The following is a 25,117-nucleotide window of genomic DNA, read 5'->3' as shown; positions in this document are numbered from 1 at the left end:
ACCCTCACACCCCCTCACCCTCACACCCTCACCCACCCTCTCACCCTCGCACCCTCACCCTCACACACCCTCACACACCCTCACCCACCACCACCCTCACACACCCTCACACACCCTCACCTCACACCCCTCACACACCCTCAACCTCACACCCCTCACCCTCACATCCCCTCACCCTCCCTCACACACTCAAAGACACCCTCACCCTCACACCCCTTTACCCTCTTACCCATCACCCTCACACCCTCTCACCCCTCACCTTCACCCTCACACCCCTCACCTTCACACACACCCTCACACTCATACACCCCCTCACCCTCACTCACCCTCTCACCCACCCTCTCACCCTCACACACCCTCTCACCCTCACACACCTTCTCACCCTCACACACCTTCTCATCCACCCTCACCCACCTTCACCCTCACCCCCTCACCCTCACACGCCCTCACCCCCCACCCTCACACCCCCTCACCCTCACCCTCTCACACTCCCACACCCTGATACCCCCTCACCCTCTCACCCTCACACACCCCCTCACCCTCACACCCCTTCACCCTCACCCGCACACATCCTCACCTCACACACCCTCACTCACCCTCTCACCCTCACTCACCCTTTCACCCTCACACACCCTTTCACCCTCACACACCCCTCACCCTCACACCCCTCACACACCCTCACCCTCACCCCTCACCCTCACATCCCCTCATACCCTCACACCCTCACATCCCCTCACCCTCACACCCTCACACACCCTCACACAGTCACCCTCACCCTCACATACCCTTACCCTCACACCCCCTCACCCTCATAACCCCTCAACAACCCACACCCTCACACCCCTCACCACTCACACCCCTCACCCTCAACACCCCACACCCTCACACCCCCTCACCCTCACACCCCCCTCACCCTCACACACCCCCTCACACACACTCTACCCTCACACACCCTCACCCTCACCCTCTCAATCACCCTCACACCCCCTCACACACCCTCACCCCGTCACCCTCAACCTCACACCCCTCACCCTCACACCCCTTCACCCTCACACCCTCACCCTCTCACCCCCTCACAACCCCACACCCCCACACCCGCTCACACCCCTCACCCTCACACCCCCTCACCCTCACACCCCCACACCGCACACCCTCACACCCCTCACCCTCACATACCCCCTCACCCTCACACACCCTCACCCCCACTCTCCTCACTCGCCCTCACCCTCACACACCCTCACCCTCACACACCCTCACCCTCACACCCCCTCACCCTCACACCCCCTCACACCCCCACTCCCTCACACCCCCTCACCCTCACACCCCCTCACCCTCACACCCCCTCATCCTCACACACCACCCTCACACACCCTCACCCTCACACACACCCTTACCCTCACAACCCTCTCACCCTCACACACCCTCACTCACCTCACACACCCTCACCCTCACACACTCTCACCCTCACACCCCCTCACCCCCTCACACACCCTCACACCCCCTCACCCTCACACACCCTCACTCACCCTCACACACCTCACCCTCACATACCCTCACCCTCACCCACCCTCACGCTCACGCTCACCCCCTCACCCTCACACCCCCTCACCCGCATACCTCCTCACCCTCCCCTCACACCCCCTCATCCTCACACTCACACACCCTCACACCCTCACACCCCCTCACCCTCCCTCACTCACCCTCACACCGCCTCACCTTCCCAACCCTCTCACCCTCACACACCCTCACACATCCTCACCCTCACACCCCCTCAGCCTCACACACATACTCACCGTCACACACCCTCACACACCCTCACCAGCATAGTATAACAAAACAGCATAGCATAACAAAACACAACAAAACAGCAGAACAAAACATAGCAAAACATAACAAAAAACATAACAAAACATAGGATAACATAACAAAACAAAGTATAGCATAACAAAACATAGCAAAACACAACAAAACATAGCATACATAACAAAACATAGCAACGCATTGCAAAACATAGCATAGCATAACAAAACACAACAAAACATAGCATAGCAAAACACAACAAAGCATAGCATAGCATAACAAAACACAACACAACATAGTATAGCATAACAAAACATAGCATAACAAAACAAAGCATAGCATAACATAACAAAGCATAGCTAAACAAAACATAGCATAGTATAACAAAACAGCATAGCATAACAAAACACAACAAAACATAGCAGAACAAAACATAGCAAAACATAACAAAACATAGGATAACATAACAAAACAAAGTATAGCATAACAAAACATAGCAAAACACAACAAAACATAGCATACATAACAAAACATAGCAAAGCATTGCAAAACATAGCATAGCATAACAAAACAAAGCTTAGCATAGCATAACAAAACATAGCATAACAAAGCATGGCATATCATAACAAAACATAGCATAACAAAACATAGCATAGCAAAACAAAGCATAGCATAATAAAACACAACAAAACATAGCATAGCATAGCAAAACATAGCATAGCATAACAAAGCATAGCATAGCAAAACACAACAAAACATAGCATAGCATAACAAAACACAACAAAACATAGCATAGCATAACAAAACAAAGCATAGGATAGCAAAACAAAGCATAGCATAGCATAACAAAACATAGCATAACAAAACAAAACAAAACATAGCATAACAAAACACAACAACACAGCATAACAAAACATAGCAAAACACAACAAAACATAGCATAGCTTAACAAAACACAACATAACATAGCATAGCAAAACAAAACATATAATAGCGCAGCAAAACATAGCATAGCGTACCAAACACAACAAAACATAGCATAGCATAGTGTAACAAAACATAGCACAGCAAAACAAAACATAGCCATAGCATAGCATAACAAAATATAGCATAGCATAACAAAGCATAGCATAGCAAAACATAGCATAGCATAATAAAACATAGCATAGCATAAAAACACAGCATAGCATAACAAATCAAAGCATAGGATAGCAAAACATAGCATAGCATAACAAAACAAAACAAAGGATAGCAAAACAAAACATAGCATAGCATAAAGCATCACTCAGCACCACCACAGCATCACTCAGGGGCACCACAACATCACTATGCGCTACCACCGCATCACTGAACGCCACTGCATCACTCGTTCATCATCACATCACTCAGCGCCACCACAGCATCAATCTGTGCAACCATTCAACAACAACTGGTTCAAACATGTTCTCTCAATGTTTCAAGCTTTATTACAAATGTAACAAAAAGATATTTCACTTCTGTTCTTGGATTTTCTTCACAATAAAATACACTGAACATAATCTTCACAAAAGTTATTTACAAAAGTTTAAGCTATTGCCATTATAAATTACAATAACTTTTATTTAAGTATTAATTACTAAAAAAAATTAAAAGCCATTGTTATTTGTAATATCAATACATGAAAGTCACGTAAATACAACACATATTGCATTACAAATGCTATAGGTGTCACATTTGCGAAAGTTATAACTATTGGCATTGTAAATGACAAAGCTATTAATTTCGCTATTTTGAAAAACAAAACATAAATAAAAAAATTGTTATTTACAATACCAATAGCTCAAACTTTCCTAATTCGAGACCTATTGCATTGCAAATGCTTGTTTAAAAGCTTATATTTACATTTTCCAAATAATAAACACAGGTTACATATGAACGTGTGAGAATTCCTTTAATCTCCAACTGATGTCCTTTTTCTAAGAAACAAATTCGACTTATGGTAACGGTGGGCATTATAGAAATGATCCGCAATTTCTAGAACGTCCAAATTCTGCTACTACCATTAGCCTTGGTTTTGTTTTTTACAGTACTGGTTTGTGCTTCGTTTCTGTTTTAACTGCCGCTGGCCTCTTGTGTTAATAAAACGGCGGGAATATGTGTCTGTGAACTCTGACAGCTGCTGGGCCGGCTCTATAAGGGCTTGCGCTGGGTCGATGGTGTAAACCAATAGGTGTCACATTGCAACACGTTTTCATTTGGACTAAATTGCTATATTTCCCGCGCATTTGATCAGCCCTTTCTTTTCGGTTCGTCCCTGCGCACCAGATATCGACTCTGGAGCACATTGTAAATGTAAATGTGTTTGTATTTATATAGCGCCTTCTACCCAGAGGTCTCGTAGCGCTGTATTCATACCGCTGTGGAACCCTTCCTGGCTTTCCTGTGAAATGTCCACTCCTGGGCACCCCCAAGGTGAAGCCTGGCATCCAAGCGCTGCTGGGGCCGTTGTGGAGATTAAGCAAGCTATTGCCCAGAGTCACAGAGTGGGACCCATGATTAGACCAGGCACCGAGGCGACAATTATCAGGTCCGGGGAAATTGTGTCCAAGAGCCGCTGAGGCGGTAATTGAACCCTGGTCCCGGACCAGACCTCTGCATCAGGGTCTGCCGCTCTAACCATTGAGCCACGCTTCTCCACATAAAATTGATAGTCTCCGAAAGGACGCGGTGATGGAGGCGGGCAGAAGTCAAGAAGACAAAATGGAGGAACAAAAGAAATTTCTGGAGCAAGCGCCACAGTGAAAGATTCATATCCAACTAGCACTTAGGGGCAGATTTACCAGCCCCTTGCGCCACTTTTGTGTCACTTTTCCCATGTTAAAAGTGATGCAAAAGTGGCGCAAGGGGCTTGTAAATCTGCCCCTTAGTGTTAGGGCAGAACACACCGACGCGTACTAAATGCTTTTATGTGCATCAATAAAGACCCTTTAAATTTAGTGTATTTTGTGCTTGTGTGAGGCCAACTACATGTGGACAGAGCACTCTTAGAACTTCATAAATGCATGGAATCACACGTTGTGCTTGCAAATGTAACTACTGGAGACTTTAATGACTGCAAATATAATGCAAGGACATTCACATGTTGACAACAGCCATAAAGCAGAGAATATACTGATGCCTTGCTAGATATATATACATGTGATCAAGGCTATCTCTAGCCGAAACGCGTCATGGCGGACTGGTGCTGGGTCTAAAATTCAAATAAAATAACTTTGCACCACGCTTTGGGTCTCGCTGGTTCCTGTTCGCTTGTGTGGGTTAATTGCTGCGCTCGAGGACTCCTTGGAACTTTACATACCTCATATATATATATATATATATATTTATATTCAAAACCAAAGTATTTTCCGCGCGTAGCAATCCCTGCCGGCGCAGATATGCAAAGCACGGACCAGAGTTACGGCTTTAGATTTCTTTATTCGCCTGTCGGTAACATGACGTTTCGGCACCCTTGTGCCTTGCTCACATGACAGCGAAAGTGAGTGACATTGACTTATTTAAAGTGCAAGTGCTATATTTTGATTGGATAATTAAAAAAAGTAGAAATGGAAATAGAAAACACATTTCAAGGGGGACAATGATTGTAAAATACAGTGGCATAGCTAAACAGCACATAATTCTAATACGGTTGCGTATTACCATAATCTATATACATAATGCCTATCAAATATATACAATATAGATACTTGTAAAGATGAAAAAATGTAAAAAAATATATATATATACACTTTTTATACTGATGTATCAAAACATTATAAAGTCCATCGACCAGTGCAATATCAAGTTAAGATACATGTAATTAAAATATCTCATTTGCAGCTATTTAATGTATTGATAATGGGACCTGATAGAATAGTCCCTGTGACTTTATTACTACAGTATCATCTCTTTTATTTAATTATGTGTACCCATGTCCAACCCTGCTAATATTTCCAAGTTATTAAATGTTAATATCCAAAGGTGATATTCCCTTATTTCCCTGATAACCTTACCATATTAATAAATTTGACTCAATACACCTGGTTCCATCCACTCCTAATACCAAAGTGACTTGTGCATAGTTAAAATTATTCTTATTTTTTATATAGTCTTTTTCTCAGAGATTTTTTTCTCTTTTTTTCTTATAATTCTCCCTGTTTGGATTCAGTGTTACTGATGAGATTGCAAATAATTCGTTACATATATCTATTTAACTGGGCCCAGTTAACTAAATTTATTTTCCAAACTTCACTACTAAAGAGAACATCAGATCAATGCAGATTTAGTCAGAAAAACATCATATCAAAAGACCTTAAAAATGTATATACATTGTTACATTGGTTCTCTGTAGATAATTCATCAGACTCAAATCATGTTCAGCTGAAAAGGACGATTCTGTTCCATGTTTAACCCATTTTTCAAAGCTGATTATAGCTGATTCATAGTTTGTGTAATGGGAGTAGGTCCTTTAAACCATACATGAGGCAATTTCCCAAAGATGATGATATCTTAATATTTTAGGGGGTCCACAAAGAGAACTGTTGAAAAACAACAATACAAATTTTCATTAGATCTTCTAAAAATACCTGCAACTTCCCTAAAGTATCATATGAACTCAAAATTGAAACTTTTCTAAATTACAGAAAGTTACAGAGATAATTCAATTTAATGTAAACAGGTGTACAGGTCTTCGGTCACATTCAAACCTCCTGGATGTTTACTATTGAGTTGTAATATATATCTTGTCTCGAGTTTTCTCAGTTTTGTCTCTCTGTTCCCCCCTCTCCTACTAGCCAAAACAGAATCTACCACAAAGTATTTAAGATCTTTGTTATTACTGTTGTGGTGGGTCTTGAAGTGCTGTGCAACGGGATAAGTATTATCCTGCGTTGATATTGCACGTAAATGTTGGAGTATGCGTCTGTGTACAGGTAACTTTGTACTGCCCACATATTGTAGTGGGCATGCACACTCCAAAACATATACGACAAAATCAGTTTTGCACGTAAGGGTTTTTGTGATCTTGTGTTCCTTGTTGCAAAAACCATCACGATAGCTGGTACGATTGATTCCATGTGTGCAAGCTTTGCAAGATTTGCACTTATGGAATCCTCCCTTATCTTGAAACCATACTGTTTTGGGAATGACCTCAGGTCCAGTATCCACTAGTCTATCTCGCATGTTGGGAGCCCTGCTGAAAGTGATGTTGGCCCGTTTCGGAAGACTATGTCCTATTATAGGATCTTGTAACACCATGGGCCAGCTTTTATTGATGATTTTTCTCACCTCCTTATGGTGGGAACTATAACCAACAATAATCCTAAAAGCCTCAACTCTTACAGTAGAGCTGATATCTGTAGTTGTTTTCTCAGTGACCGTGTCAGTGGATACGTTGTTTTCATTTAGTAGGGATTGGCGATCAAGTTTACCAGTTTTATTGATTGCCTCTTGAATGGTTTTCTGACTATAACCCCTGGCTCTGAATCTTGTGGCACTAGCTTCTTGGGCTATCCTTAGATCATCATCGTTGCTGCACAGTCTGCGTTATCGCAGCATCTCCCCATACGGGATGCTCATAATGAGATGGCTTGGATGTGTGCTCCCTGCGTATAGTGTGGTATTACCTGCAGTATTTTTACGGTATAATCTTGTTTTCAAAACATTGTCTTGTATGTATACCAACGTGTCTAAAAAGGGGACTTGTTGTTGACTTATTTCAGCAGTAAAGTGGATGTTGAATTCATTGTCATTTAAACATTCAATGAATGTCATTGCCTCCTCCTTTTCCCCCCTCCATACTACAAATAAGTCATCTATGAACCTATGCCAGCAAACAACATGGTTCTCCATTGCTTGTTGGAAACGAGACTGGAGGACCAGTTCTTCCCAAGCTCCCATGTGAAGACACGCGAAGCTTGGAGAAAAACTCGCCCCCATAGCTACTCCCTGCAGTTGTCTGTAGATCAAACTATTGTACATAAAGATGTTATGTTTGAGGCAAAAATTCAGCATTGAAATTAGCATTCCATTATGTACATGACATTTTGCATCCCTCCTCCCCAAGTAAAACTCCACTGCTGCCACCCCGTCAGAGTGGCGAATACTCGTGTAGAGGGATGTCACATCAAGGGCAATTAGCCAATCACCCTCTCGTACCTGTATATTGCTGATTTTAGACAGGAAATCCCCCGTATCCTTAACATAGGATTTTAATCCTTGAACATGTTCCTGGAGGAAATAGTGTATATAAATTGATGTTCGTTCCAATAGACTCCCCCTGGCTGAGATGATAGGTCTGCCGGGGGGATTGTTCCTGTCTTTGTGTACCTTCGGGATGAAATATAGGGAGGGTATCACTGGATAGTCCGTTTTGAGATATTCATATTCGGACTTACTAAGTAATTCTTGTGATTTCCATTTTTGCAGGGAAAGATGAAATTCCTCTTGCAGTTTCCTAATTTCATCCCCCTTGAGTCTTTCATAGTGGTCCCTGTTGTTGAGCTGCCGATAAGCCTCCTTGTCATAGTCTGTTCTAGTAAGGAGCACAATATTGCCCCCTTTGTCACTGGGGCGGACAATTATTGTGTTGTCTTTCTTGAGTTTATTCACCAATGATTCAAAGTCCATAGTTGTTTGGTCAAATTTGTATTTTGTTCTGCTGATTTTACCATGCAGATCCTTGAGATCGCTCACTAACTGTTCTTGAAACACATCAATTACATCACGCGGCATGATGGGACAGAACGTTGATGGAGGTTTAAAAGGGGTAAGTGGCATTGCATTGTACGATGTTGTAGAAGGCAATGTAGAAGGCAATGGTGTTGTTCTATTTCTTTCGCTCACATTGTAGCTGAGGGAATCATCACCTTCATTAGTCCATAAAGTATCAAGGTCCTGAGTACAGGAGAAGTTTTGTTCCGCTTCACGGCTGGTCTCAATTTTGCTGTCCTGGCACATTTTGTGAAACTTTTTTAATTTCAGTTTACGAGTTGCTTTGTAAATGTCCACTCGTGTGGCAGCATAGTTCATATTTGTTCTGGGAGCATAAGACAAACCTAATCGTAGGATATCCTCCTCCCTGTTAGTTAATGTCATTGATGTTAAATTGACTATAGTTTGATCAGTGCAGTCACTCATTTTTTGCGCCATTGACCCCTGCCTCTTCTCTTCTGTTGGTTCGTGTTGCCTTGATTCTGGCCTTGCCCTTGCCCTTGCCCTCCTCCTTCTTCTGCGGGTGTAGTTTTTCCATTTTCTTTGTAGTTTTTTCTCGTCCCTGGTCTTAGGGAACGGAGGCGTTCCTCGCATAAAAAAATGATTTCTTCACCCGGAGAAGGTTTCTTACTACTGCCTATGGTATCAATATTTCTTGCTTCCAGCTCATTTTCACTTCCTGGTTCTGAACTGAAATCGGACGCTGTTGTGTCCCCAGTATTAACTTGTGCACGTTTGAAATTCCTTTTACCTTGTGCCTTTTGTTGTGTACCTGCAGCTGGTTTTCTCACTACATCGTATTTTCTTGAGAAAGTGAAAATTTGCCCTAAAAGATAGTCCTGTCCGTCTCTTACGAACTTGTATGTTTTGCGCGCAATTATCTTTTCTTCTTCTTTTTTTAGGCGAATAGACATTTCTTTCAGGAGTTTTGTTTTTTCCTCGGACTCCCCTAATGCCTCAAGTTCTTCAGTCATAGAAGCTATCTCCTCAAGCAATTTGGCTCGATCTATTTCGGCATATTTAATGAGAATCAAGACTGAGCACCTCGATGCCTCCAAATTGTTCTCTGCCCATTCACGCATCAAGTCAGGGTTGGGAGGAAGTGGTGGGAAGCCACCAGCCTGCAGGGGTACATTGAAGTCGACAGGGTTCCAAGAGGGCTAAGGGTCTATACTGTCCCTTCGTACGAGAACCCAGACCCCCAACTTTTAACGGACTGGGCAGAGCACACGGCCCATTATTGCAAGGGGACATTGGGGCTGCTAGTTAAGTACGCCTGGAGTGATCGCGAAAAAACGCTAGCAGAAATTAAACAGCTGGAGGAGGACCTAAACAAAGAAGAAGATAGCAAAAAAGTAGCTGATGCAATGGATCTGATGAAACCTAGATTATTGAGATATGAACAAAAAATAAAATTGCGTAAACAAGAAAAGTTCCAACGTGATGAACGAGATTATCAACAAGGTAGAGTGCTAACCTATGCCAAAAAATTTGACGTTTCACGTAAGGAGTTAAGCTCGAAGACAGCAGTACCAGTACAGACAGTGGAGACCTCAGAGTCTGATTTAACTGGCAATGAATCGAGTGATGATGTGGCGCCACAAACTGCAATGGGTGCAGGCAAGCAAACCCCTTTTCAAATGGAATTTCAAGTCATCAAACACTGCTGGCTACGGGGTGGAAAGAACAAGCCACCGGAAACAAACGCAAATGTAACCGCAGGAGGACAAGAAGATCAGGCGGCGGGGGGAAAACCAAAAAAGCCAACTTGGACAAACCTCAGACGCAACAACAGGAGATAGATGGATCATCGAATTTAACAGTGGTCAATCTGACAACGAGACCACTAAGTGACTCTGAACACAAAGTGCTAAGCCTGGGTCTTACATTCTGCCCGGATTCACATCTTGAGTATACGCAAACCAGAATTGACATTTTCAGTTTCGTCAGGAAGCTGAAATTGCATAAATATTTCAAAACTAGGACTCATCTAAAGATAAACAAGCAGCCAACAGCAAGACTAACAGCAACAGGCAGTCTTGCGGTTAATGATCTTCCAGCAATTGAGATATGTGAGGATCTAAGAAATGAGACGACGCTGGAGGGTGTAGCAAGCCAAGACATAGTGCAACGTGCAATTAATGTGGGAATTGAGCAGGACAGACAAGAAAGTCCATACAAACCATGTTCAACTTTTAACCCACAAATGCCGTTTGATGCCCTGGACACTTTTTCGCAAGCCATGATCAAAGATCTTTTAGAATTCCGGAAAAAGCAAAATACAAACAAGGGTGGGTTTGATCTATCGAAAGAAGAAAAACAAGCACTGCATGACTTGGCCGCTGACAATACCATTATCATTAAACCTTCGGACAAGGGGGGTAATGTGGTAGTGCAATCAAGGGAAAAATATCACTGTGAGGCTATGAGACAATTATCAGATGTGGAATGTTATCAAAAAAGCACTTTCAAAATATACCAACAGAGCATTCAGGCGTATGATGATCTTATCATCAAATGGTATAATAGAAATATGCTTGGAAGTGAAGAGTACCACTACCTGCGCAGCTCTAGCCCCATATGTCCAACCTTCTACCACATACCAAAACTGCATAAGGACAATCTGCACCCCCCAGGAAGACCTATAGTTTCCTCAGTTCAAGGATTGACGGAACATGTTTCGAGATTTCTTGATTTCTTTTTGGCAGGCTTGGTGACAAAGCTATCTTCTTATGTGAAGGACACCAAAGACTTTTTAACTAAAATCCAAAATGTATCTTGGCAATCGGATTATCTGTTAATTGTCCTTGACATAACAAGCCTTTACACTTGTATCGAACATTCTAAAGGAATAGAAGCAGTTACAGCATATTTGAAAAAAAGAGAGCTGAGATATGCGCAACATAACTGTATGCTTATAGAGCTTTTACAATTCTGCTTGTATAACAATATTTTCCTTTTTGAAGAAGAATACTATCAACAGGTGTCAGGCACGGCGATGGGCACCTGCTTCGCTCCCAGCTATGCGAATTTATTCGTAGGCTGGTGGGAGGAGCAGGTGTCCAGAACCCACAGGGATAACACATGCAGCGGTACTGTGATAAAATGGCATCGATATATCGATGACTTATTTGTCATTTGGCAGGGCACAGAAGAAAGTGCACGTCACTACATCGCATACCTGAACGAGAACGATCAAAATCTGCACTTTACTGGAACAATTAGTTCTACTACGGTAGACTACTTGGACCTAAGAGTGCAGATTGTTGAGGGGAAGATCAAAACTCTGTTATATCGTAACCAACTGCAGGCAATTCCATTCTGTATGCTACAAGCAGTCACCCCCCCAAACTAGTGCAGAGTATCCCTTATGGGGAACTGCTAAGGCTCAGGAGAAACTGTACACGCGAGTGTGACTTCGATACAGCTGCCACAGACAGTCTAGCCAGATTTGTAATCAGAGGTTACAATCCAGTCACTCTCAATAGAACACTCTGCAAAGTGAAAGCCTTGACCAGGGAAAGTCTATTAGAGAACAGTTGGGGTAAAAGAAAAGAGGGAGGTAAATTTCGTCTAATAACCCCCTATTCATCAGAAGCTAACCACCTGAAACAAATGCTGAAAAAAAACTGGCATATCTTAAGAGCAGATAACATCATAGGTGAGGACATTCCCATTCATCCATTGGTCACATTTAAAAAGGCTAGATCTATTCGTGACCAATTGGTACGGAGCCATCTGGAAAAACTACCTCCTAAGTCCAACAGTCTGAGAAGCATGAAAGGCTTCTTCCCCTGTCATAAATGTAAAGCGTGTTGTAACAGCAAACGGGCGCTTACATATACAATTCGAGACACTGGCATGGTCAAAAAAATTAACAAGTTTATCACTTGTAGTACCCCATACGTGGTATATTGTCTTGTCTGCCCCTGCGGGCTGCAATATATTGGCAGCACTGTGCATCCTTTTAAAATCAGAATTTTAGAACACATGAGGGCGATAGACAAAGTTGACCAAGCTTATCCAGTCGCGAGACATTTTGCGATGAAACATCAAAGTGACCGTAATAAACTACTGTGTTATGGGCTGGATTCATACCTGAAAGTGTCAGAGGTGGGGACAGATTGAAAAAACTCCGTAGGCTCGAATCAAGATATATTATCGACCTGCATACAAAAACACCATGGGGTTTGAATTATGGTAAGGAACTGATGGTTCATATTGGTACATGAGTCAATATCTATATGTTTTGCAGTGATGAAGTTTCTTTTTAGATGACATAGACTGTACATATGTATATAGACACTCAAATGCACATTAGCACACACAGCATCTGATTGAGGGATCGCATCTAGTATGTGATAACATCCTTAAATTTGAGGGGATGACTAATGTATAGACATTTGTCTATGAGTGTATATAGCTGTAAATATTCATACACACATTGGTAAGGTGTGCCTATGTAAAAGTGTGCACATTGATGTAGATACGTATATGTACAAACATGATGTAGGATTGTTCGAATGAGTGAATACCTTGATTGAACTTAACTAGCGTTATGAATTTTGATATGAGAAAATTTGGATTTAGTGTAATACCAGTTTGTTGAACAATGAAATTATAAATTGGTAGAAATGATTTGGTGAGCCCGTAGAGATGACTATAATTATGATGATGGATTTTCATGTCTATTATATATGGTATCTATTTAAATGAAAATAAGAATGAAAAAATTGATGAAATTTACGAATGGTTGATTCCAATAACAGACCTGAATATGATCTAAGGGAGGACAAGAGCCGATCCACGGCGGAATTCTTTGGTTGTACTAGTAATTTCGTGCAAATACAATATATGTATGTTGTGATGTATATAATATATGTACATAGCACTATTCACGGTTACCTGTACTAGGAGCGAGTTACATGCGAGTATAATCACAACATGTATTTAACAGGATCTGTCTGTGTAATCATTACACCACTCCAATATGGCGCTATGTATAAACTGATTAGCGTGTAGTCCTTCCTTGATCACGGTGAATGTTTGTTTAAAATCATGACGGTGTTTGGTGGTCACCGACATCGAAAAAGGCTGAGTGCCGAAACGCGAGGGCGTCTGTCTGTCTGTTAAATAAAGCAACCTTCTAAAAACGGCAAACCTGTGAGTGTGGGTAATTCTTTGGAATTCTTTGGAAATTCATCGAGAATTGGAGCATAATATATATATATATATATATATATATATATATATATATATATATATATATTCAAGAAACAAGGGTGTCCCCAACGAGGCATCACACGCGAAATGGTTACCGCACACCACCTCCGGCAGCAGCCTTCACAGCAAGCACTCGTGACTTCCAAGTTGCACTATGCCAAACGCGTTTCAAGCGGTAAGCCCTTTCTCAATGGCATGCAAACAGCAAATGAGGCGTTCAAGTAAGTTATAGAACATTTATTTAATTAGTAAGGTCCCCGCCCTTGTGGGCGTGCGCAGCATGGCATTATGGTAAATGAAGTCCATCTGCCCAAGGATCCAGTTCAAGTATACCCAAGTGGATCAAGCGCCTCAAACTGTGGAAAAATAGTTCACCCGGTTGGGCGGAGGCCAGCGAGTACGTGCTGTGGTGCTCCCAATGTACTCCGAAAGTCAGGCCCATTCCGCTCCCTTCACGTGCCTGTAATGACAAGCACCAGGACCCGCCGTGTTACAGCGGTGGGACTTCTCCGCGGCCGGACCAGCCGCTATATATTCAAGAAACAAGGGTGTCCCCAACGAGGCATCACACGCGAAATGGTTACCGCACACCACCTCCGGCAGCAGCCTTCACAGCAAGCACTCGTGACTTCCAAGTTGCACTATGCCAAACGCGTTTCAAGCGGTAAGCCCTTTCTCAATGGCATGCAAACAGCAAATGAGGCGTTCAAGTAAGTTATAGAACATTTATTTAATTAGTAAGGTCCCCGCCCTTGTGGGCGTGCGCAGCATGGCATTATGGTAAATGAAGTCCATCTGCCCAAGGATCCAGTTCAAGTATACCCAAGTGGATCAAGCGCCTCAAACTGTGGAAAAATAGTTCACCCGGTTGGGCGGAGGCCAGCGAGTACGTGCTGTGGTGGGTATACTTGAACTGGATCCTTGGGCAGATGGACTTCATTTACCATAATGCCATGCTGCGCACGCCCACAAGGGCGGGGACCTTACTAATTAAATAAATGTTCTATAACTTACTTGAACGCCTCATTTGCTGTTTGCATGCCATTGAGAAAGGGCTTACCGCTTGAAACGCGTTTGGCATAGTGCAACTTGGAAGTCACGAGTGCTTGCTGTGAAGGCTGCTGCCGGAGGTGGTGCGCGGTAACCATTTCGCGTGTGATGCCTCGTTGGGGACACCCTTGTTTCTTGAATATATAGCGGCTGGTCCGGCCGCGGAGAAGTCCCACCGCTGTAACACGGCGGGTCCTGGTGCTTGTTATTACAGGCACGTGAAGTGAGCGGAATGGGCCTGACTTTCGGTGTACATTGGGAGCACCACAGCACGTACTCGCTGGCCTCCGCCCAACCGGGTGAACTATTTTTCCACAGTTTGAGGCGCTTGATCCACTTGGGTATACTTGAACTGGATCCTTGGGCAGATGGACTTCATTTACTATAATGCCATGCTGCGCACGCCCACAAGGGCGGGGACCTTACTAATTAAATAAATGTTCTATAACTTACTTGAACGCCTCATTTGCTGTTTGCATGCCATTGAGAAAGGGCTTACCGCTTGAAACGCGTTTGGCATAGTGCAACTTGGAAGTCACGAGTGCTTGCTGTGAAGGCTGCTGCCGGAGGTGGTGTGCGGTAACCATTTCGCGTGTGATGCCTCGTTGGGGACACCCTTGTTTCTTGAATATATAGCGGCTGTTCCGGCCGCGGAGAAGTCCCACCGCTGTAACACGGTGGGTCCTGGTGCTTGTCATTACAGGCACGTGAAGGGAGCGGAATGGGCCTGACTTTCGGAGTACATTGGGAGCACCACAGCACGTACTCGCTGGCCTCCGCCCAACCGGGTGAACTATTTTTCCACAGTTTGAGGCGCTTGATCCACTTGGGTATACTTGAACTGGATCCTTGGGCAGATGGACTTCATTTACCATAATGCCATGCTGCGCACGCCCACAAGGGCGGGGACCTTACTAATTAAATAAATGTTCTATAACTTACTTGAACGCCTCATTTGCTGTTTGCATGCCATTGAGAAAGGGCTTACCGCTTGAAACGCGTTTGGCATAGTGCAACTTGGAAGTCACGAGTAATTGCTGTGAAGGCTGCTGCCGGAGGTGGTGTGCGGTAACCATTTCGCGTGTGATGCCTCGTTGGGGACACCCTTGTTTCTTGAATATATAGCGGCTGGTCCGGCCGCGGAGAAGTCCCACTGCTGTAACACGGCGGGTCCTGGTGCTTGTCATTACAGGCACGTGAAGGGAGCGGAATGGGCCTGACTTTCGGAGTACATTGGGAGCACCACAGCACGTACTCGCTGGCCTCCGCCCAACCGGGTGAACTATTTTTCCACAGTTTGAGGCGCTTGATCCACTTGGGTATACTTGAACTGGATCCTTGGGCAGATGGACTTCATTTACCAAAATGCCATGCTGCGCATGCCCACAAGGGCGGGGACCTTACTAATTAAATAAATGTTCTATAACTTACTTGAACGCCTCATTTGCTGTTTGCATGCCATTGAGAAAGGGCTTACCGCTTGAAACGCGTTTGGCATAGTGCAACTTGGAAGTCACGAGTGCTTGCTGTGAAGGCTGCTGCCGGAGGTGGTGTGCGGTAACCATTTCGCGTGTGATGCCTCGTTGGGGACACCCTTGTTTCTTGAATATATAGCGGCTGGTCCGGCCGCGGAGAAGTCCCACCGCTGTAACACGGCGGGTCCTGGTGCTTGTCATTACAGGCACGTGGAGGGAGCGGAATGGGCCTGACTTTCGGAGTACATTGGGAGCACCACAGCACGTACTCGCTGGCCACCGCCCAACCGGGTGAACTATTTTTCCACAGTTTGAGGCGCTTGATCCACTTGGGTATACTTGAACTGGATCCTTGGGCAGATGGACTTCATTTACCATAATGCCATGCTGCGCACGCCCACAAGGGCGGGGACCTTACTAATTAAATAAATGTTCTATAACTTACTTGAACGCCTCATTTGCTGTTTGCATGCCATTGAGAAAGGGCTTACCGCTTGAAACGCGTTTGGCATAGTGCAACTTGGAAGTCACGAGTGCTTGCTGTGAAGGCTGCTGCCGGAGGTGGTGTGCGGTAACCATTTCGCGTGTGATGCCTCGTTGGGGACACCCTTGTTTCTTGAATATATAGCGGCTGGTCCGGCCACGGAGAAGTCCCACCGCTGTAACACGGCGGGTCCTGGTGCTTGTCATTACAGGCACGTGAAGGGAGCGGAATGGGCCTGATTTTCGGAGTACATTGGGAGCACCACAGCACATACTCGCTGGCCTCCGCCCAACCGGGTGAACTATTTTTCCACAGTTTGAGGCGCTTGATCCACTTGGGTATACTTAAACTGGATCCTTGGGCAGATGGACTTCATTTACCATAATGCCATGCTGCGCACGCCCACAAGGGCGGGGACCTTACTAATTAAATAAATGTTCTATAACTTACTTGAACGCCTCATTTGCTGTTTGCATGCCATTGAGAAAGGGCTTACCGCTTGAAACGCGTTTGGCATAGTGCAACTTGGAAGTCACGAGTGCTTGCTGTGAAGGCTGCTGCCGGAGGTGGTGTGCGGTAACCATTTCGCGTGTGATGCCTCGTTGGGGACACCCTTGTTTCTTGAATATATAGCGGCTGGTCCGGCCGCGGAGAAGTCCCACCGCTGTAACACGGCGGGTCCTGGTGCTTGTCATTACAGGCACGTGAAGGGAGCGGAATGGGCCTGACTTGCGGAGTACATTGGGAGCACCACAGCACGTACTCGCTGGCCTCCGCCCAACCGGGTGAACTATTTTTCCACAGTTTGAGGCGCTTGATCCACTTGGGTATACTTGAACTGGATCCTTGGGCAGATGGACTTCATTTACCATAATGCCATGCTGCGCACGCCCACAAGGGCGGGGACCTTACTAATTAAATAAATGTTCTATAACTTACTTGAACGCCTCATTTGCTGTTTGCATGCCATTGAGAAAGGGCTTACCGCTTGAAACGCGTTTGGCATAGTGCAACTTGGAAGTCACGAGTGCTTGCTGTGAAGGCTGCTGCCGGAGGTGGTGTGCGGTAACCATTTCGCGTGTGATGCCTCGTTGGGGACACCCTTGTTTCTTGAATATATAGCGGCCGGTTCCGGCCGCGGAGAAGTCCCACCGCTGTAACACGGCGGGTCCTGGTGCTTGTCATTACAGGCACGTGTAGGGAGCGGAATGGGCCTGACTTTCGGAGTACATTGGGAGCACCACAGCACGTACTCGCTGGCCTCCGCCCAACCAGGTGAACTATTTTTCCACAGTTTGAGGCGCTTGATCCACTTGGGTATACTTGAACTGGATCCTTGGGCAGATGGACTTCATTTACCATAATGCCATGCTGCGCACGCCCACAAGGGCGGGGACCTTACTAATTAAATAAATGTTCTGTAACTTACTTGAACGCCTCATTTGCTGTTTGCATGCCATTGAGAAAGGGCTTACCGCTTGAAACGCGTTTGGCATAGTGCAAATTGGAAGTCACGAGTGCTTGCTGTGAAGGCTGCTGCCGGAGGCGGTGTGCGGTAACCATTTCGCGTGTGATGCCTCGTTGGGGACACCCTTGTTTCTTGAATATATAGCGGCTGGTCCGGCCGCGGAGAAGTCCCACCGCTGTAACACGGCGGGTCCTGGTGCTTGTCCTTACAGGCACGTGAAGGGAGCGGAATGGGCCTGACTTTCGGAGTACATTGGGAGCACCACAGCACGTACTCGCTGGCCTCCGCCCAACCGGGTGAACTATTTTTCCACAGTTTGAGGCGCTTGATCCACTTGGGTATACTTGAACTGGATCCTTGGGCAGATGGACTTCATTTACCATAATGCCATGCTGCGCACGCCCACAAGGGCGGGGACCTTACTAAATAAATAAATGTTCTATAACTTACTTGAACGCCTCATTTGCTGTTTGCATGCCATTGAGAAAGGGCTTACCGCTTGAAACGCGTTTGGCATAGTGCAACTTGGAAGTCACGAGTGCTTGCTGTGAAGGCTGCTGCCGGAGGTGGTGTGCGGTAACCATTTCGCGTGTGATGCCTCGTTGGGGACACCCTTGTTTCTTGAATATATATATATATATATATATATATATATATATATATATATATATATAAATACATATACATTTTTTTTTTCATAGATTGAAGATGGCGATGTAATTATCGCAGACTATGTTGGCCATAGATATATATGATCGCATATTAGGAGACATATCTGCATGTTCCTTCTAAATCTAATGTATGACCGACGAGAGAACAGGAAACATCAGAATGCAATTAGTTCTGTGAAGAAATGCCTAACCTTGCACTTTTTCCCTGATTATGTTGTTAACAGTATGCGACATGATGAAATTGAAATGTAATTTACTGTGATACAAAATCAAGTTGTTTTTAATTTGCACGAGCACTTTCTTAACACCACTGTATCTCAAAAACTATATTTTTGTAAATTTTACAAAACTACCCCACTGTAAGATGGCCGCCAGTATGTTCTGGCGCGAAAAGTCCTCTTTCCATGTTTAGGGGAGGGTGGAGATATAATGGTGTTTCTCACGATACACTGGTTGACACTGACGAAGCCGAAAGGTGAAACGCATCTGTCGAGGGGGCAGGGGGTCTGCCAATAAATCAATTTTACAAACACAAACTTGGAGTGCCGTCTACTTTCGTTTAACCACCGACGTGTTGAAACAATATATATATATATATATATATATATATATATATATATATATATATATATATATATATATATATATATATATATACGATCCAAACTCCTGCTACACCTCCCACTCGGATATGGATTCCGACAAAGAAAGACAGGTACAGACCTCTCCACAGCGCTGTGATTAAATTCAAAGGTGGTTTATTGACCCCTTGTCGCCAGCATGACGCGTTTCGGCTACGTCACAGTAGCCTTGATCACATATATATACACATATATATATCTACACATATACACATGCGCGTGCACGCACACACACACACACACACTCTCTCTCTCTTTCTCTCTCTCCATTGTTTAAACTTTGGTCCAGGATTTTAAAATGTAGACAACATTTTGTGTGGGTGAGAGCTTCTGAACTGTATCGTTAGTGGTTTCCGGAGGTTTGATTTTACTTTAATAATGAATGTTGATTGCAGCATTAATATGAATAAATGAGCTGCATACATACTTTACACACATAGATAGATATATTTTATGTCACGCTAGAAATTCATCACAGAAAAAAATCATTCAAGTTAGCACAAGGTCATTGCTGCTGAACAGGTGACAACACATCACATTTATCTTCTTTCGTGTACATTAAAGAGATCGGTTTGATGTGCGGACGAGAAAGGATTAGTCATGCATCAAGTGAAGACCTTTTTGTCAAATGGTTGACTACAAGGTCATGCCCTTGAGCCAACTTCTGTATATTATTTACGTGGATGCATAAAACTCATTATTACCGAATCTATCTTTACTCGGATCTACAAAAACTTGAAATTTGTAATTCTACACAATCGTTAAAATAGCAGCTTCAAGTAAAATTATTTGTTGTGATAGTAATTTAAAAGCACAATTTAGTTTATTTAACTAAGACCACATTGTTAATTACTTTGAACAAGCATTGGCATAGCCAATAGGTCTCGCCTTTGGGACCTTATCAGAATTTAGTTATGCAGCACAATATCCTTGGTGCAACAGCATGGCTAAACACTTATAAGGTACAAGGTTTAGCCATGCAACAGGTCCCAAAAGCGAGACCTATTGGCTATGCCAATGCTTGTTTTATCTTGGTTTCATAATTTACATATATGTACATTTATGATTTGTTAGAAATTACCATCTTTTGTGTGGTATTCGACTAAATGTATGCCTTCTGTAGCGTAAGATGTGTTTGTTGGCATTAGTACTCTGCACTTTACTTCTCCCAAACAGTGGTAATATTCTCGTGCTCTTTCATTTTAAACATGGTAAAATTAGCATACATCCAATTGGCACATATAATTCACATTTTAAAGTCCCTAGTATATGTTGCTACCTGTACCAAGGGCCTGTACATAAAAGGCTACTAGTGGGTTGCAGTACTCATTGTACCACTCACCAAGTATTGGCAAAGCCAATAGGTCTCGCCTATGTGAGATCTATTGGCTTTGCCGACGTCTTTTATCTATGTTGTACAGCAGTGCGGCTGGTGTTCAGCATGGCAAAAAGGTATTGGTGTGGCGTACAGGAGAGTGACGTGGAGTGGCATACAGTAGAGTTACATACTGTAGAGGGGCGTAGAGTAGAGTGGCACAGAGTAGAGTGCTTGCAAGAGACATTGTATAAACTAAGGGCCTTGCAATCCACCCATTGCTTACCATTCATTGGCTAATTTGTCACTCTTATTTACTGCCTTGTTACTAGGTTGCGCCTGTCGCTGTCACCTCCTCTTTATCGGCGGAAGCTTGGACTAAGTATAGCTTGATTGCTGTCCTTCAACTGATCGTGCTGATCCAGGTACTATCCTTTTTATTTATTTTTATATTTCTTCTTCCACCTACCATCCCCATCCCCTGTTCCTATTGCTTCTTACCCCTCCCAGCCTCTTTGTGTGCATAAATCTCTATGATGCGGTCAACACTGGCCACATCAAAGAGCTTTCCCCCTTCAATTAATCAACCAACCATGGATTTATAGAGTGCACAGCTCACCCATAAGGACCATGCACCCAACATCGGCTGGAGAGAGTGGCCTACTTCCTCTCACTCTTGTTCTTTTTGCTCTTTTTTCTTTATCTCCATGAACAAAAGCAATTTCTTATTAATTGTCCCCCTGTTTCATTCATTCCACTGACACAAGAAAAGAAAATTGTATTTCTCAAATGTCCAGAAGACGGTGCTGTTTACTGTGTTGGCAAGCAATGTAGCTTTACTCCTGGAATAATGTGAACATGCAAACCCCATAGTTAATAAAAATTTTATTTCTATAACTGTTATAAATGTTTAAAAAAAATTGTATATCCGCCCTTAAATCTGTTACAGTTTTTTAAATGATTATGCAAACAGTGGTTGTTGGAAATTTCATGTTATTAGTAACATTCTGTCTAAAAAACGGTATCAATCACTAGTCAGCTGTCAACATACAAAAACGTGATTTAAGTCTTGTGGAGGTAATATTTATGGCTGCATTATCTTAACTCTTGCATTATGCAGTGGCTGCTCCTCTACTAAGGGTGGAGAAGCGTTGCCCCACTGTGTAAAAAGGAAAAATAAAATGATAATAACGTATCGTTATTGTCATTTTATTTTTCCAATTTCATGCAGTCAGTGGCCTGTGTGGGGTAGGGCGGGGCTGGCCAGAGCAGGGCAGGAGTGGTTTGCACTCCCAAAGTGCGCATGAACTGCTTGGCTGGCCCTCTTGGGCTGACCAAACAGTTCATGCGCACTTTGCATGTTCCTACCAGGCTGAATTACACAGCCTTGTCAGGAACATGCACAGGCCCCCTCTTCCAGTCTGAGCGCCGATCCACGGCTCTCATACTAATCACAACTCTGCATTGGAGAGTTGTGATTGGCTTAGGCAAGCCTGTGTGCCGGATCCCTCCTACTACCAGCCTGACTGCAGAAAGGAAGAGGACGTAGGAGTGTCAGTGGCTGGCCGGCCGTTCTAAGGTAATTGTATTATTTTGTTGTTGTTAATTACCCCTCCCCACCACTCAATCAATCAATCAATCATAGCATTTGTAAAGAGCACTACTTACACTCTCACGACATCTGAAATTAAACTAGGCTTATACACACCATGGAAACTCCATAAACATACTAACTGCAACACAGAAGGAGTGATCTATCTACTAAGATGCCCTTGTAAATTTGACTACATAGGCATGACCACACAAAAAGTTAGGACTAGAATCCTTGAACATCAAAATTCGGTGAGATGCAAGAAGGCAAATACAAAACTCACAAGTCACTTTGCAGAACACGCACACACTGAGAATTATATAACATGGGTGGTTATAGATGAACCTAACTATTCGCTTACCATTGGCTCTTTAGAATCAGTCCTTTTCCTAAGGAAACAATGGTGGGTCTTTAGGCTCAGAAGTGATAGACATAGGCTCAACGATGACATACCTTGGAATTGTTTAGAATGCCGATCCTCCATTAGTTAAAACTTAAGGCATTTCCAGGGTTGCAACACCATATATTGACCCTTCTCACAATATCACTATATTGAGAGAATTCATCTATCCTCCTTATAGAGCACACCCGATATGACCCAGTCTGGGCTGCCCTTTATTTGGAAGGCAACAACAATCCCATCTCTGTTACAATGTCCTATCCCACCATTGGAATCTGCCCTAATCACCCCTATTTTTGGACATACTTAGCTGAATGGTTATGGTATACTAATATTTTCTGCCCGTCCTATTGAGAACAGAAACTGACACTTATCAGTCGACGCACCTTGTTTTTAAGGGTGGTGCATTTCCTATTAACCTAAGCGCATCTGGTCAAATACCTGCTAGTTTGGGAATTTGTCCCTAAAAAACTACAATTCCCATGAGCAATAGCAGGTCAATAACGTTTGGTCCCATAGGACCACATTTCTCATGATTCACAGGACATCAGCAACATGCACAAGTTAATGTTGCACACCACTCTCAGTCCATTTCAAATTCGACCTCGGTGGCGGCCGGTATAACCTTCGCTGGGACTTCCACTAACTGAGCACCGACACTCTGAGGTAAGGCCTTTTACCTGAGGTGTATCTTCAGGCAGGATTATGGCTTTCTTGCACAGAAAGACAGCAAGGGCGATTTTGACGATGCCTGCTTCGGTAACCCGATGGGCACCATCGCGGCGCTGTTACGCATCTGACCAAGCCGGATACCTGGTGCGCAGGTTGTTCAAGCCGAACACCTCCATACTAGGATTATTTTGATTAATGACTTTTGCATTCTTATCACACTGCATACTTGTAGTGGGCATTTTTAGAAGTATCCTGTGGCACGAAGGTGAACAACAGCATCCACCGAAATAGGTAAGACTTACAATGCCATAAGAATATAGCAACTTTGCGATGCTACACATAGTGCCCGTGTGCTTCTAACACATAATTCATATTCACTGTAAATTTTCAATAAGAAATTTGTGTGAAATGTGACACCACTCATTTTCCTTGTTTGTCTGTCATTACTTTCATGACGGTGGACCCCGAATATACATGGCCCATCACCTGTCTGCCCACCCTGATTGGCAGCATATAAGATGACTTGAATATTATGTTTTTCTCTCACATATACACAGAGTGACTATAAAGTAAAAACTGTTTGGTCCTGATGAATGCCTAAGATCCCTGTTTTGGGACCACTTAAGACAGAAATATGTCAACCTTTGACAATTGAAAATCCTTACAACTCTGGTCCTCTTTTTAATCCTATGCCCAGTGGGCCACAGAATAAAGTTTATCAGGTACCCTGAAGGTAGTTTTAACCACTACTATATGATTTTTGCACTCTGTCCCTCACGGACCTAAATGCTATCACTCATCATAAAACACCTCAGCTTCTCACCGTTTTGGAGAGTTGTAGCCCACACCATGGCCATTGAATTTCGGGTGTGAGTAGGGAACCCAATGAAAAAGCATGTCACCTTTGGGTGACTGAAGGTTCTCGTCCCAAATGGATCTCTACCCCAGTAGTTCTGTCACATATTCATGTTTTGACATACCTCTTCTTTTTTGTCAAATAAACTAGACGTACTGTGTATGTGATGACCACTGGGTGGAACTGACCTTACCACCAGGAAAAGAAAGCAAAGAAATGTTTAGGGTTTTTCCTGGCATTTGGGATTCTTTAAAAGTGGAGGGACACTTCTCCTATGTAGAGCCTACATGCAATTTAGCACTAAAAGAAAAAACTCAAAGTAGGTGGAAAATTCAGAATTTAAACAAATACTTTAATTAACTGTACTTTGAGACAAGGTACCACGGCTATTATGAGTGAGCCACAGTATTATTCACACATTCACTAGACCAGATCCGAGGAGACTGCAAAAGAGAGCGCAAGGTTTCATTCTCCATTTCTAAGTAGGCTAATATAGACGCTGAAAAGTAGTCTTGCACCGGGGTTTCAGATTCCCACTTGAACTCCGGGTGGTTGTAGTTTTTTAACTGAGTCTGAAAACGTTTATCTTCTTGTTGTAATTCCAGAATCTTCGATTTTTCTACAAGGACAGTGGTAGGCTTTGCAACTTCACAACAAGCAACAGAGTTACACCTTAGATTTTGTTCAAACTGGCTATTAGCCACCTGTATCCTAATAGGTCTATTCTCTCTTTTGTTAAACT

At 43.6% G+C, this 25,117-nt stretch overlaps 1 protein-coding gene and 1 long non-coding RNA gene across 2 annotated transcripts in view; one reads left to right on the top strand and one right to left on the bottom strand.

Moving 5' to 3' along the window:
• LOC144791793 (guanylate-binding protein 1-like) overlaps nucleotides 1–25,117 on the top strand; it is a 507,850-nt gene that overhangs the window by 6,251 nt on the left and 476,482 nt on the right. The window contains exon 2 of the mRNA XM_078666562.1: nucleotides 21,189–21,281. The gene's annotated coding sequence lies outside the window, so the exon portion shown is untranslated. The remainder of the gene's footprint in view (nucleotides 1–21,188; nucleotides 21,282–25,117) is intronic.
• The window catches only part of LOC144791794 (uncharacterized), a 328,798-nt gene continuing 309,794 nt past the window's right edge, over nucleotides 6,114–25,117 (bottom strand). The window contains exon 4 of the long non-coding RNA XR_013602472.1: nucleotides 6,114–6,356. This is a non-coding gene — a long non-coding RNA (uncharacterized LOC144791794). The remainder of the gene's footprint in view (nucleotides 6,357–25,117) is intronic.

This window comes from Lissotriton helveticus, chromosome 11 (genome assembly GCF_964261635.1).
Source record: "Lissotriton helveticus chromosome 11, aLisHel1.1, whole genome shotgun sequence".
Taxonomy (NCBI): domain Eukaryota; kingdom Metazoa; phylum Chordata; class Amphibia; order Caudata; family Salamandridae; genus Lissotriton; species Lissotriton helveticus.
The sequence above is the reverse complement of the archived record's forward strand: the minus strand, read 5'-3'. Positions and strand labels throughout refer to the sequence as shown.